General features: G+C 43.1%; 1 protein-coding gene across 16 annotated transcripts in view; it reads left to right on the plus strand.

Annotated features, from left to right (window-relative positions):
- Positions 1-1,786: 1,786 nt before the first annotated feature.
- The window catches only part of NT5C2 (5'-nucleotidase, cytosolic II), a 100,658-nt gene continuing 86,686 nt past the window's right edge, over positions 1,787-15,758 (plus strand). For 7 of the 16 annotated variants that reach the window (XM_030807599.1, XM_030807627.1, XM_030807574.1 and 4 more), the window contains exon 1: positions 1,787-1,857. The gene's annotated coding sequence lies outside the window, so the exon portion shown is untranslated. Of the gene's footprint in view, positions 1,858-12,257; positions 12,404-15,758 lie in introns of all 16 variants that reach the window. The other 9 variants (XM_030807610.1, XM_030807594.1, XM_030807581.1 and 6 more) reach the window with 4 other exon arrangements.

The following is a 15,758-nucleotide window of genomic DNA, read 5'->3' on the forward strand; positions in this document are numbered from 1 at the left end:
CATCTTATCACTGAGAGAAAACAACATAATCAATTACATATTTCCCTGTAGTCTTTCGTGTGTGCAGTTTTTTTTTCACAGTTGTGATCACATTCATTTGTGTGTGTCTGTATATTTGTTTTTCTCTCAGTACCATAGTCTTTAGACACAAACCCTGGCCTTTTTTCATTTCTTCTTTTTTTTTTTTTGGAGATGGAGTGTCCCTCTGTAGCCCAGGCTGGAGTTCAGTGGCGTGATCTTGGCTCACTGCAACCTCCGCCTCCCGGGTTCAAGCGATTCTCCTGCCTCAGCCTCCTGAGTAGCTGAGACTACAGATGCGTGTCACCATGCCCAGCTAATTTTTGTATTTTTAGTAGAGATGGGGTTTCGCCATGTTGGTCAGGCTGGTCTTGAACTCCTGACCTCAAATGATCCACCTGCCTTGGCTTCCTGAAGTGATGGGATTACAGGTGTGAGCCACCACACCCTGCCATCCTGGCCTTTTTTCAAATGCACTTGGTTTAAAGATTGTGTTACGCCAGCTTCCAACCCCTATTCCTCTTTTCCATATATCCTGAGAAATTTAGAAGGTGAGGGGCCCAAGGTCTAGCCTCAGCTGACCTGAAGCGAAGTTGGCTGAGAAGCACAAGAAGGGGTAGAAGTGCTCTGGTGGAGCACTTATTAAAAAGACCCGGAGGTTTTGGTTGACTGCAAGCCCAATATGAGTCAACAGTATGGGTGCCAAGAACTTTATCGCAGGAGTGCAAAGTGATAGGGCCCAAAAGGAGGAAGCTATAGTCCTGCTTTGCTCTGATGATACCACAGACATTTGGTTCAGTCTTGGGTGACGTATTCTAAAGAAATCACAGTCAAATCTACCATTTGCATGACAGGGATAAAGACCCTCAAAACCAGGGCAGAGGAGGAACAATGGAAGGAACGGGAGACACTGATGTGGAATGAGAAGACCTTGGGCAGAGGTGATAGAAGCAAAGTATCTGAAAAGTCAAAGGTCCAAGAGAGATTAGACGTTTGTTCTCTGTGGCTCCAAGGCATCGAATTTGGGCTCTGAAAGTAGAAGTTTAGACACATTTTCTCACTGGTGAGAGCTGCCGGGACCAAGGAATTCAGTCCTCTGGAAATAGCTGGCTGCTTTTGCGGAGTCTTCCTGCTGAGTTGCTGGTGGTGGGAACATTTATTGAGTGCTTACTGTGTGCCAGGACCCTGCTGAGGGCCTCATCTATATTGTGTGATTTCATCCCGTCAACACCCTTTGAAGTGGGGACTGTTGTTCCCTATCCTGGTGTTACAAATGTGGGCACCGGGTATAGGAGGTCAGGTCCCTCGCCCGAGGTTACAGTTTGTAAGTGGTGGTACTGGGACTGGAACTCGTTCTGACAAACTTCAAAGCCGGTGTTTTTAGCCATCAAGGGGATTCGAGGGTGCCATGCGGGTGTGGACTCATGAGGGGCCTTGAGGTCCATTAGACCAAAACATTCTGTGACTGGGAAAAAGGATGCCCTCTCCTCCCAAGGAAAAGCTTCTTCTGAATGATACACAGTGGAGAGGTTAGCCCGGGTCCCGGCTGAGGGTCGCAGGCAGAATGTCAAGGGATGGAAACCCTCAGAAGGGCAAAGCTGGTGTTCCGTCGTTTGAAGATCTCCAGACCCGCGGGACAGACAGACGCAGCGCGGTCAGGGAGCGTCGGCTTCGCCGAGCTCTGCGGCGGAGCTGGGGGACGGAACAGCGCGCTGGTCCCTGGCTGGGCGTGAGCAGGGGGGCGGCGCGGGGCGGTGCCGGGCGGCGGGGGCGGGGAGGGCGCGCGCCGAGGCGGCTGCGGCAGTTGCGCGCTGGGATTGTTGCGGTGCGCTGGAGCCGGTGAGTGCGGCGGCAGCCGTGGGCGGGCGGGGAAGGAGCGGGCGAGCGGGGAGGTAGGTGGGGAGGTGCGCGGCCGAGCACGCGACCCCAGGGTAGCGGCCTCCGCCTGCCCCCGCCCCCGGCCCCCAGGGACCATGGCCCCCAGGCCCCTCTCCTCAGGCCGAGTCCCCGCCAGCGCGCTCGCGGACGCTGCACGCCTCCCAACTCCCTCGGTGCGGCCCCCGCCCCACGGCAGCCCCTTCCTCCGCGCCGCCGTGACGCCTCCGGCCCACGTCACGCTCGCGCCATTGTTTCCCTGCCGCCGGCTCGCCGGGACCCCACCTCAGCCTCCGAGCGCGGCCGTTCGCCGCGTTCCGCCCTCTCCCCCCTTTCCTAACGCTGGTGGTAGCCCTTTCCTCAGTTCTGCTGACGTCCTCCAGCTGATTCCAGGGTGTTCCCGGCCACTCCTGAGGCCGTCCTTTCGCTTCTTGTAAAAGCCTCCCCGCCCCCTGAGCTCCCTCGGTCGCCTCCCGAGAAGCCAACGGGCCTCTGGTGGAGGGCCAGGTTGACAGCGTTTTAGCAGGACCGCGAGAAACGGCCAGCTCGTTTGCCACACGCCCGTGTGCAACACTTCCTGGAAAGGTCACAGCGAATTGCAAGCCGCCACAAAAAACATCCGGACGGCCTCTGGTCAGGGGGCTGAGCCGTTCAGTGGCGGCCTATTCCTCTCCTTTTTTCGGGGCTCCTGAAACCGGAGAGGGCGAGATGCCGACCTGAGGCCTGAACCCTTAGTTGTAAGAAGAACGTTTTGGGGGTTTGACTCCGGCAGGCCACAGTTTCTAAAAGCAGCAGGTAGAGGCTGCTGTCCGAATCGACGTTTTCCTGGGCTTTCACCTTTAGGGCCTTGATGTTTGAGGGGGGTCGTACTCTGAAGTACAGCGCCCTGAAATGACTAGTCACCATTACAGGGGGGTGTGTGCGCGCCCGTCCAGGGGCCTATGAGTTCTTAAGGATTGAGCTGTACTTGGTTCCCAGTGTCTGTAGACTATGCATTTCGCCTCTTAAAGCAACGAATGCAAACTGCTGACCGTAATGTGAAAGGCAGAATATTGAAACTGTGTCATTTACCATAAAAACTTAGTGTTACTGCGTAGAGAAGGCTTTAGGTTTCAAAAATATTTACCACGTGGCTTTTCAACAACGGTTAGAATTTATCCAGATGAAGACATCCAGGCCTGAAAGGGTTAAGTTCGAAAAGAGAAAAAAATAGGTGTGAGCTGAGAGTGGAAAAAAAAAAGATAAAAAAGGGTTAAGTTCAAGAAAACATAGCTGGTTAGTAATTAAAATAAAAACTCCACATGCAGGGTTGATACTAGCATACACAGACTTTATTTCTGAAGTGCATTTCCATTGCAGTGGAAATCACTACATTTCAACAGTATAGGTAGCTGCATTACTCTCATTGACCCAGAATTAAGGTTTTAGGATTTAGTAACCAACAAATCTGTAAAATAAGGTGGTGGGGCGCGGGGCGGGGTGGGGGGCGGTGCTGAAGGAGATGTTATGCAAGATTCCTTTCAGTTCAAAGGTATGATGCCATTGTATGAAAATTTACAATCAGCTACAAGTTTCCAGAAGTTTGTAATTGTAAGAAGATTTATATAGATAGTATTCCCTTATAGTACCTGCCACCCTTAACCAGAAGACATCACGTCTTTGTAAAGAAAGCCAGATTACAGTAGAATGTTAGGCAGAGAGGTGCTCATTAATCTTTCTTTAGGCTATTTCTGCTGTTTTATGGGGAAAGAGGAATACATAAAACACAAGTTTTTTTTTTTTTTTAAAGTATTTCTATTGCTTAATTTTCTCTCTCTTTTTTTTTTTTTTTTGAGACGGAGCTTTGCTCTTGTTGGCCAGGCTGGAGTGCAATGGCACGATCTTGGCTCATCCTAACCTCCGCCTCCCGGGTTCAAGCAATTCTCCTGCCTCAGCCTCCCAAGTAGCTGAGATTACAGGCATGCGCCACCACGCCTGGCTAATTTTGTATTTTTAGTAGAGACGGGGGGGTTTCTCCAAGTTGATCAGGCTGGTCTCGAACTCCTGACCTCAGGTGATCCGCCCACCTCGGCCTCCCAAATACTAGGATTACAGGCGTGAGCCACTGCGTCCGGCCCTGTTGCTTAATTCTCTTAACATAAGCTTAATTCAGTGAAATAGTAAATAACAACAACCCACAACTTTGTCATGTTATGGCTGTGCTCTTTTAAAGTACTTACATAGACATGGTTTTTATCTAGTACAGTTGCTGTGTACATATTATTTGGGATTTTGCTCTTACCAATATTTCTGGGCTGTCCATGTATTTAGAGAATTCATCTAATCTTCATATGTGGATGCTCTCTAATGTGCTCCAGTAGTCAACAATGTCTGGTACACAGGCTCTTAGTAAATTTTTGTTGAATAAATGTTGTAATATTTTGAGGTTTTTAGACATTTAACACAAAATGCTAACTATCACAAGGCATATGTTGAGTGACATGTGAGTAGTAAAGGCAGTCATACTTTCAGCCAGGAAACATTGCATTTATTTAAGGGCCTGGATTTTGTAGTCTGGCTTGCTACTTAGCATCATGCAACCTCGGGGAACTCAGTTAACCTTAGACAAGCTCACTCAGTTTCTCTCTCCTTGAGAAGGGAAAAATAGAACAAATTTTACAGGGTTATATGGATTAAATAGAATAATTCAATTGAAGTGATACTGGCACACATTAAGTTCTCTATAAATGTTAGTTTTTTTTGCTCAGAGTGAAGGAATATTAATGTAGCTTGATGGGATCAGGAAAAACAGTAACACTTTATGGAGAAGATGCTGAAGTGGATGTATTGAGGGTATGATTAATAGATTGCTCTCACTAAAAGGGTTTGGTAGAGCACTAGTCTGAGATAAAGCTGGAAAGAGAAATTTTGGTAAGTAGTTTACAAGTATGCTACATGGATTCTTTGCAATTAGAGCGGAGTGAATGACCACCTGAGGTCAGGAGTTTGAGACCAGCCTGGCCAACATGGTGAAACCCCATCTCTACTAAAAATATAAAAAATTAGCTGGGCGTGGTGGCACGTGCCTGTAGTCCCAGCGACTCAGGAGGCTGAGACATGAGAATCACTTGAACCTGGGAGGCAGAGGTTGCAGTGAGCCTATATCATGCCACTGCACTCCAGCCTGGGTGACAGAGCGTCTCAAAAAAAAAAAAAAATTCAGTAAACAGTACAAGAAAAAAGTTAAAAAAATTACGACAGTCTTAATCTTTTTGTTTGTTTGTTTGTTTTTTTTTTTGAGATGGAGTCTCACTCTGTCACCAGGCTGTAATGCAGTGGCACGATCTCGGCTCACTGCAACCTCCGCCTCCTGGGTTCAAGCGATTCTCCTGCCTCAGCCTCCCAAGTAGCTGGGACTACAGGCATGTGCCACCACGCCCAGCTAATTTTTGTATTTTTAGTAGAAATGGGGTTTCACCATGCTGGCCAGGATGATCTCAATCTCTTTGCCTCATGATCTGCCCGCCTTGGCCTCCCAAAGTGTTGGGATTACAGGCGTGAGCTACCACGCCTGGCCCTTAATTTTAATTGTTAAAATTTGATAAAGAAGGTGGGTAGTAGACATATCAAATGATCATTATATTATTTTCTGTATGTTTGAAATATTTCACAGTATTTTAAGATGAACCTAAAATAAAACATTAAAGAAACTCCATTAAACCAAGGAGCCTATAAAAATATATATCCCACTGGGCATCTGTAATGAAAACATGCTAATACTCAGCAAGCTTACTGATTTTTTTTTTAAGCCGTTAAATTTCAGGCATCAGATTTCAGTCTTCTCTTTCCAAGCAGATAGTACAAGCAGGCTCTTTCATCCTACACTCTTTTCTTTCCGAGACGGAGTCTCACTTTGTCACCCAGGCTGGCTCTATCTCAGCTCACTGCAACCTCTGCCTCCTGGGTTCAAGCAGTTCTCCTGCCTCTGCCTCCTGAGTACTGCAGGCATGCTGAGAAAGAATACAGGCATGCACCACTATGCCCGGCTAATTTTTGTGTTTTCAGTAGAGATGGGGTTTCACCATGTTGGCCAGGCTAGTTTCGAACTCCTGACCTCAGGTGACCTGCCCACCTCGGCCTCCCAAAGTGCTGGGATTATAGGCATAAGCCACTGCACCCAGCCCAAATTCGTATGTTACACAGAATTTTCTGATTTATAAATGTGGGCAACTGATTGTAAAAAATTGTGAAGAACACTGTGACCTCTACAGAATCTGGACCCATAAATCTGTTTCTACATCTGGAAGGGAACTTGAGAGTCTTCCACGTTCAGTGCCTTCATTTGACAGATGGGGAAAGTGAATCCCAAAATGGTTTGCATTTTTTGTCTTTTATGCAAGAAAGTCTTCCCTACCTTTGATCCGTAAGGCTGTTCATCTCTATATTCTTCTGTAAATTGCATGATTTTGCTTTTTCACATTTAGGTTTATTGACAGTGCTTATTTTTTTCTGCTTAGTTTATCTTTATTTTTTATTTATTTATTTATGTATTTTTGATTTTTGCACTGTTGCCCGGGCTGGAGTGCAATGGCGCGGTCTCTGCTTACTGCAACCTCCACCTCCTGGGTTCAAGCGATTCTCCTGGCTCAGCCTCCCGAGTAGCTGGGACTACAGGCGCCCACCACTACATCTGGCTAATTTTTTTTTTAATTTTTATTTTTAGTAGAGATGGAGTTTCATTATCTTGGCCAGGCTGGTCTTGAACTCCTGCCCTTGTGATCCACCTGCCTCAGCCCCCAAAGTGCTGGGATTACAGATGTGAGCCACTGCACCTGGCCTTTTTTATTTTTTTAAGATGGAGTCTCTCTGTCTTGCCCAAGCTAGAGTGCAGAGATGCGATCTCAGCGCACTACAACTTCCGCCTGCTGGGTTCAAGCGATTCTCCTGCCTCAGCCTCCCTAGTAGCTGGGATTACAGGTATGCGCCACCATGCCCAGCTAATTTTTCTATTTTTAGTAGAGACGGGTTTCGTCCTGTTGGCCAGGCTGGTCTTGAACTCCTGACCTCAGGTGATCCGCCCACCTCAACCTCCCAAAGTGCTGGGATTATAGGCATGAACCAGCGCGCCTGGCCTAACATTAGAATCTTTCACAAATCTGAAGTCAGTAAATGCCATTTTTTTTTTTTTTTTTTTTTTTTTGAGACGGAGTCTTGCTCTGTCACCCAGGCTGGAGTGCAGTGGCGCCATGTCAGCTCACTGCAACCTCCATCTCCCGGGTTCAAGCTGTTCCTCTGCCTCAGCCTCCCTAGTGCTGGGATGTGCCACCACGCCTGGCTATTTTTTTTGTATTTTTAGTAGAGACGGGGTTTCACTGTGTTAGCCAGGATGGTCTCGATCTCCTGACCTTGTGATCCGCCCGCCTCAGCCTCCCAAAGTGCTGGGATTACAGGCATGAGCCACCGCACCTGGCCAGTAAATGCCATTTTTTTAAGCCTTGAATTACTCGTTTACTTTTGAAGTAGGTTTGGTGAAACAAATCTTGAAATAATTCTCTCTAGGTCTGAGAGCTTCCAGGAAGAAAGGAAACAAACCTATAGCTATAGTTGTCCTTATATTCAGGATACTTTAATTGACGTGATAAATGTGTGAAATTGCTACAGCCTCTGATACGTAATGGATGCTATGAGGTTTTGACTCCAAAAGTAGAAGCCTATTACTCATTCCTTCAAACATTAAGTACATTGTTGTGCTAAGGCTTCAAGTATTCAAACATCTTGCACTCAAGCATTATAAACAGTTTATTGACCAATTTCCATGTCTCAGCCACTGTTCTTAGCACCTTACATTTTTGTTCCAACTCTACCTGTTTTGCAGTGGAAGAAACTGTAGTGCTTATAATTTGCTTAGTGGTAGAGCTAGTTGGTGTTAGAGCCAGGTTTTGAACCCAGGCAGTGTGGCTCCAGAAACTGTACTCTTAACCACAGTATAATTCTGTGACTTCAAATTATCTAACTTTTCTTTCCTGTTTACTTCGTAAAATGAGGATAATAGTAGCTAACATATAGAGTTGTTCTGAAAAGTCAGTGAGTTAAAATATGTACTATACTGCTTAGAATCATACATGAAAAATAGTAAGTACTCAATAAATGTCAGCTGTTGTTATGTTAGCATTATTAAGGCATCGAACTCATGCATATCTCTGAATTTTAACCAAATAGGTGGACTAAACCTTAAGTATGAATTTATATATTAAAAGGTAGAAATACTGTGGTCTGTGGTTATTTATGCCTTTCCGATTTTATCTTTTTAAATTATTTTATAAGAGGAAAAATAAGAACTAAACCAAAGTTGAATGGTGAGCAGGAGTTCATTGGTGAGAGAATGAGTTCTTTTTTGAAATAAAGCAGTTTTTTACCTGCTTTTTTTTTCTTTTTTTTTTTTGGAGACAGGGTCTTTGTTTTCCAGGCTGGAGTGTGCAGTGTTGCGATCTTGGCTCACACAACCTCTGCCTTCCTGGCTTAAGTGATCTTCCTACCTCAGCCTCCCGAGTAGCTGGGTCTACAGGCACCCGTCACCATGCCTGTCTCATTTTTGCATGTTTTTATAGAGATAGGGGTTTTGCCATGTTGCCTAGGCTGGTCTGGAACTCCTAAGCTCAAGGGATCCACCTGGCTTGGCCTCCCAGAGTGGTGGGATTATAGGTGTGAGCCACTGCACCTTGCCCTATTTTTTTTTTTTTAAAGGAGTATTCAGGAATCATTACTAAAGGTGCAAAGTATTATATATCGTCTGAATGTAAAAATTGTGCAGCTTGTTTATACCTTTATGTTTTTGAAGACCTCAGTTAATTATGACAACATTTTGAAGAAATAGCTCAATCTTTTAAAATGTTTTCCTTACATGCTCTCTTGTTCCTTTGTGTCAATAACCATGTTGTTGTTGAAGGTCTGGTATTATTCAAAACATTCAGTTAGAAGCAGCCTTAATGTGTTGATGTGGAAGAAATATATAGCATTCTACGTAATATGGCAGGATAGTAGCAATAGAATGTTGATGAGAACATAGCAAAATTCCAGTCTTTTTTGTATATTTTCAAAACTTTAGGAAAAGATGAAATTTGTAGTTTCTAGTTACAATTTCAGACTACAGATAGGAGCATGTAGCTGCTTGAAGAAGAAAAACAAGTCGTCAAGGCAACAGGTACTGCATTTCTCACTCGACAAGATCTCTCTTCTCAACTTTGTTATTTTTCCTTCGGAGAACAAGGAAACTTTTGTTCCAAGGCCTGATGTTGAAATGTTAGCAAAATATTACGTTAATCAAGCCAAGAATCTTACGTATTTGTGAACCAAGAGTAAGATTTCCAAAGATTCATTTAGAGTATTAAAAGGGACTTCTGCAGTTATTCTTGCATTTTCAGGCTTACACAAAAATAGGCTTCTGAAAAGCAAAGGGCTCCATGTATAGAGGTTTAATGGTTCATTTATTTCTGTCTGTTAAGTCTACTGTGCGAGATACTGGGGATAGAGCAGCAAATAAAACACTCCTCTCCCTTATGGAGCTTATATTTTGGAGAGATTGACAGAATGCAAACTGTCAAATGTAAGTGTTATGTGCAAAAAACGTGAGAGGACAGTGAGTGATGTGTGTGGGTAAGTGTGATGTTATTAGTTGGAGTTTGTTAACTGTTGGCATCACTTTGGTGTGTGAACTATTGAGTGTTGGCCTTTGACAGGAATGTATAGTGCAGTTTGGGACAAATGACATAAAGAACTCTGAAAATAATGAAATGAAAAATAAACAAAAAAACTTGTTTATAGGCTGGGCACGGTGGCTCATGCCTGTAATTCCAGCACTTTGGGAGGCAGGTGGATCACTTGAGGTCAGGAGTTCAAGACCAGCCTAACCAACACAGTGAAACCCCATCTGTACTAAAAATACAAAATTAGCTGGGCGTGGTGGTGCTTGCCTGTAATCCTAGCTACTTGGGAGGCTGATGCAGGAGAATCGCTTGAATCTGGGAGGCGGAGGTTGCATTGAGCCGAGATCACGTCATTGCACTCCAGCCTGGGCAACAAGAGTGAAACTCTGTCTCAAAAAAACAAAACAAAACAAAAAGCAAAAACTTATCATGAACTATTTAAAAGATGATGAGAGGTAATGACACATTTAAGATAATTTAAATGCAACAGTTTTAAGGAGTCTTCTGGAAAAATAGGCATTTCTTCATCTTAAACTATTTTATTTTTTAATTTTTATAGATTTAGGGGGTACAGTTTTGGATATATAGCATAGCGGTGGTCTGGCTTTTTAGTGTAACCATCACCTGAATAGTGTACATTGTACTCATTGGGTAATTTCTCATCCCTCACCCTCCTCCCACCCCCACTTAAAGTATATTATATATGTGTATAAAGTATATATGTGTGTGTATATATATATATATACACACACGTATGTATATCTTTTTTCATGTGTTTTGTGATGATGACGAGTAAAGGTTACAAAATACTTAAAAAAGCTATAGCTTATTTCACAGTGCTGTTCTTTGAGTTATAGGTAACACTGTTAACTACAAATATGAGGATTTAGTTTTTCAGCAGTACTGGTAGATGAATTAAAAGTAAACTTGCATCTGACTTTCCATGTTTTTGAGGGGATGTATTTGTAAGTAAGTTGGTTTGTGGCTATGTTACAGAGAGGACCCTTAACCACAATATAATGATAAAACCAAATGTCTAACTACTATAGTTTATTGATTTTACTTGCTTATCGGCCAAGGACTAGGGTTATCAAAGACTGAATAAAATGTGGCTATTTAGTACTTTATGAGGCATACAAATGGAGGATATAGCTTTAACTTTTCTTTTTTCCATAAACTAGTTTAACATAAGTAATATACAATGAAAGTTGTTGTATTTAGAGACCAAAATAAGTTTCAGGCTGATGAGAAAATTTGAAGAAATTATTCGAAATTATCCTTTCCATTTAAGTTTTAGGGCAGTATTCTTGGAATGAGAATGAATGGTTGATTATAAAACTTACAAATGCCAAGTTTTGTATTTTTTTTTTTTTTTTTTTTGAGATGGAGTCTAGATGTCACCCAGGCTAGAGTACAGTGGCGCAATCTGGGCTCACTGCAAGCTCCGCCCCCTGGGTTCAAGTGATTCTCCTGCCTCAGCCTCCCAAGTTGCTGAGATTATGGGCGCCTGCCACCACGCCTGGCTAATTTTTGTGTTTTTAGTAGAGATAGGGTTTCACCATGTTGGCCAGGCTGGTCTTGAACTCCTGACCTCAGGTGATCCACCCGCCTCGGCCTCCCAAAGTGCTGGGATTACAGGTGTGAGCCACCCAAGTTTTGTATTTTAAATACAAAATTAAAATTTGAGTGAAGTAGAAACTACTGATTATTCATACTGCTATTATTACCCTATTATCCATGTTGACATATTCTATTGAAAAATGAATATTTGATTCAAATTGCCATGTGTTAAACACTTCGACTGATAGACCTGCTCTACATATTATTAAAGTGCTCCTCGCTTTATTCCAAATGAATTACTGATCTAACTTGAAACAGACATGTAAAATGACTTTTTAAAGAGCGTTTGCCAACGTATAACTCTAGCAGTGTGGCATTTTGTCTTAATGCAGAATTGTCATGAAAAGAAGTGCTGACTGCTATTTTTTTTTTTTTTTTTTGAGATGGAGTCTTGCTCTGTTGCCCAGGCTGGAGTGCAGTGGCGCAATCTCAGCTCACTGCAACCTCTGCCTTCCGGGTTCAAGTAATTCTCCTGCCTCAGCTTCTCGAGTAGCTGGGACTACAGGGATATGCCATTACGCCTGGCTGATTTTTTTCCATTTTTAGTAGAGACAGGGTTTCATCATGTTGGCCAGGCTGATCTCGAACTCCTGACCTCAAATGATCCACCCACCTTGGCCTCCCAAAGTGCTAGGATTACAGGCGTGAGCCACCATGCCAGGCCTTTACTGCTATTTTTATACTTTTATCAATTTGGGCATGAAGAATATTACTGTACTACATCATAATTCTTGAACTTTTCTTAACATTATGTTAAGTAATGAGAGGGTAATTATGGGAGGGACAAAATTTCCTTTCATTGTAGTTTAAAGATAGTGGTCTTACTGCATGTGGCTGTCAGCATTTTATTGGCACACCATTTTGAGGGAAAGAATATTCAGTGCACATTGCTAACCAGGCTTACCCTACAGTTTCAGTTGCTCTTTTCTTCCTGTTTTCAGCAGTTGCCTAGAGCTGTTGGAGCAGCTGTTTTCCTTTCTTTGGGGGAGGGTGATGGTAGTGGTGAAGGGGACTGTGCATGTTTTGCCTGTGAAATATTTTTTTTTTTTTTTTTTGAGACAGAGTCTCGCTCTGCTGCCCAGGCTGGAGTACAGTCATGTGATCTCCTGACGTCAAGTGATCCACTCGCCTCGGCCTCCCAAAGTTCTGGGATTACAAGTGTGAGCCACTGCCACTGGCTGAAAAACAGTCTTATTGTGGCATAATTGGTATACAATAAGTTGCACAGAGTATATAATAAATTTTAACATATATATGTACCCATGAAACCATCATCATAATGAAGCTATTGAACGTATCACCCCTTCTCCCCAAAAGTTTTCCTGGGCTCCTTTGTAATACCTCCTCCTCTCCCTACTTGACCTCCCTACCCCAGGGAAGCACTTGTCTGTGTTCTGTCAGATTAGTGTGCATTTTCTAGGATTTTATATATACAGAATCATACACTATGTACTCTTTTTGTCTTCTTTCACTCAGTGTAATTATTATGAAGTTTTTAATGTTTTGCATATAAATACTTTATTCCTTTGTATTACGTAGTAGTATTACATTGTACAGATGTACCATAATTTTTTTTTATCCATTCACTTGTTGATAACATTTGAGTCGTTTGTAGTTTCTCGCCATTACAAAGCTGCTAAGAACATTTGTGTGTAAGTTTTTTTTTTTTTTTTTGAGACAGGATCTCTGTCGCCCAGGCTGCAGTGCAATGGCATTAGATGATCTTGGCTCACTGTATGTAGCCTCAACCTCTTGGGCTCATGTGATCCTCCCAAGTAGCTGGGACTACAGGCATGTGCCACCATGCCCAACTAATTTTTCAATTTTCAAAAAGACTGCATTTTGCCATGTTGCCCAGGCTGCTCTTGAACTCCTGGGTTCAAGCAATCCCCCATCTTGGCCTCCCAAAGTGTTGGGATTACAGGTGTGAGCCACTGTGCCCAAGCCTGTGTTGAAGTCTTTATATGGATATATGCCTTAATTTCTCTTGGACAATTACTTACAATTAGAAAGTCTGGGACATATGATAGATATATGTTTAAGTTTTAAAGAAATGGCAAACTTTTCCAGAGTGCTTGTGCCTTTTTTATTTTCTTTCTGGCAGTGTAGTAGAATTCAGGTTGCTCTATGTTCTCAACAATATTTGATGTTGTCTGTCTTTTTAATTTTAAATATTCAAATAGGCATATTTTCGTATCTTATTGTGTTTTTAATTTGTATTTCCTTAGTGACAAATGATGTTAAACATCACTTCATATGCTTATTTGCCATTTGTATATATTCTTTGATGAAATGTCTATGCATATCTTTTGTCTGTATTTTAATTGGATTATTTATCTTATTATTGCATTTTGAGAGCTCTTCCTATATTCTGGATACAAGTCCTTTTGTCAGATGTGTGTTTGCAAATATTTTGTCCCAAACCATAGCTTGTCTTTTTCCTCCCAATATGCTAATGGAAGGATAATATATAAATGCAATTTTGTTTTAGTTTTTTAAGTCCTCTGTTAGTCATGAAGAGGGACTTAGAACAAATTAAGTATACAAACAAGGTTGCAGAGATAATATTTTAACCTCCTAAGAGAATAAAATATTCTAAACCTTTTGCATATGCATATAAGCCATAATATGCAAAACAGATTAATATGATGTGTATATGCCAACCCTGTAGTAGGTTGATTTATTGTTTTATTTTTTTGTTTGGAGATTGGGTCTCACTCTGTCACCCAGGCTGAAGTGCAGTGGTGTGATTATAGCTCGCTGTAGCCTCAAACTCCTGGGCTCAAAGTGACCCTCCTGCCTCAGCCTCCCAAGTAGCTGGGAGTATAGTTGCAAACTACTGTGTTACTAAATAGAAAAAATTAGCCAGGCATGGTGGTGTACACCTGTAATCCCAGCTACTTGGGTGCAGTTGTTGTTTGTGTATGTGCAGTTGCTGTTTGTTTTATTTTGTATATCACTCCCTTACTTTACTCAGGTCTCTGAACAAATACTACCTCCTCATAGAGGCCTTCCATGGTTTTCCTGCCTACAGTATTGTTACTGGAAAGGGGTCCTGATCCACACCCCAAGAGAGGGTTCCTGGATCTGATGTAATAAAGAATTTAGGGCGAGTCCATAGAGTAAAGTGAAAGCAAGTTTATTACGGAAGTAGAGGAGGCTGGGCACAGTGGCTCACACCTGTAATCCCAGCACTTTGGGAGGCCAAGGTGGGCAGATCATGAGGTCAGGAGTTTGGCACCAGCCTGACCAACGTGGTGAAACCCTGTCTGTACTAAAAATACAAAAATTAGCCAGGCAAGGTGGCGTGTGCCTGTAATCCCAGTTACTCAGGAGGCTGAGGCAGGAGAATCGCTTGAACCCGGGAGGTGGAGGTTGCAGTGAGCCAAGATCACGTCACTGCACTCCAGCCTGGGCGACACAGCGAGACTCCATCTCAAAAAAAAAAAAAAAAGAGAGAAAAAAAAAAAGAAAACATAAGAGGAATGAAAGAATGACCACTCTGTTTACAGAGCAACCCCAAGGGCTGCTGCTTGTCCTTTTTTTTTTTTTGAGACAGTCTTGATCTTGTTGCCCAGGTTGGAGTGTAGTGGTGTGATCTCGGCTCAGCTCATTGCAACCTCCACCTCCCAGGTTAAAGCGATTCTCCTGCCTCAGCCACCTGAGTAGCTGGGATTACAGATGCGTGCCACCACGCCCAGCTAATTTTTTGTATTTAGTAGAGACGGGATTTCACCATGATGGCCAAGATGGTCTTGATCTCTTGACCATGTGATCTACTCTCCTTGGCCTCCCAAAGTGCTGGGATTACAGGCATGAGCCACTGTGCCTGGCTTTTTTTTTTTTTTTTTTTTTTTTTTTGAGACAGGTCTTCCTCTGTCACTGAGGCTGGAGCGCAGTGGCATAATCGGCTCATTGCAAGCAACCTCCGCCTCACTGCAACCTCTGCTGGGCTCAAGCAATACTCCTGCCTCAGCCTCCCAAGTAGCTGGGACTACAGGTATGGACCACCATGCCCAAGTAATTTTTGTGTTTTTTGTAGAGATGGGTTTTCGCCATGTTGCCCAGGCTTCAAACTCTTGAGCTCAAGTGATCTGCCCACTTTGGCTTCCCAAAGTGATGGGATTATAGGCATGAGCCACTGCACCTGGTCTGTGTACAGGTTTTATAGTTTTAGATTTTACATTTAGGTCTATGATCCATCTTAAATTTTGTGTATGATGAGAGGTGTGGATTAAGTTCATTTTTCCACAAAAGGAGAGCCAGTTGTTCCTGCACAGTGGATTATTATTCAGTCATGAGAAGGAATGAAATGTGATATGTGATACTACATGGATGAGCTTTGAAAATACTATGCCAGCTGAAAGAAGGCAGACGCAAAAGGTCACATTTTGTATGATTCCATTTTATGAAATATCCAGGATAGTTAAATCCAGAGACAGATTCCAGATTGGTTGTTGCCAGGGGCTGGGTAGAGTGCACAGTGGGAAGAAACTGCTTAATGGATAAGGGGTTTTACTTTAGAGTCATGGAAGTATTTTGACACTAGAAGGAGTTGGTGGT

Source organism: Nomascus leucogenys, chromosome 3, assembly GCF_006542625.1.
Source record: "Nomascus leucogenys isolate Asia chromosome 3, Asia_NLE_v1, whole genome shotgun sequence".
NCBI lineage: Eukaryota > Metazoa > Chordata > Mammalia > Primates > Hylobatidae > Nomascus > Nomascus leucogenys.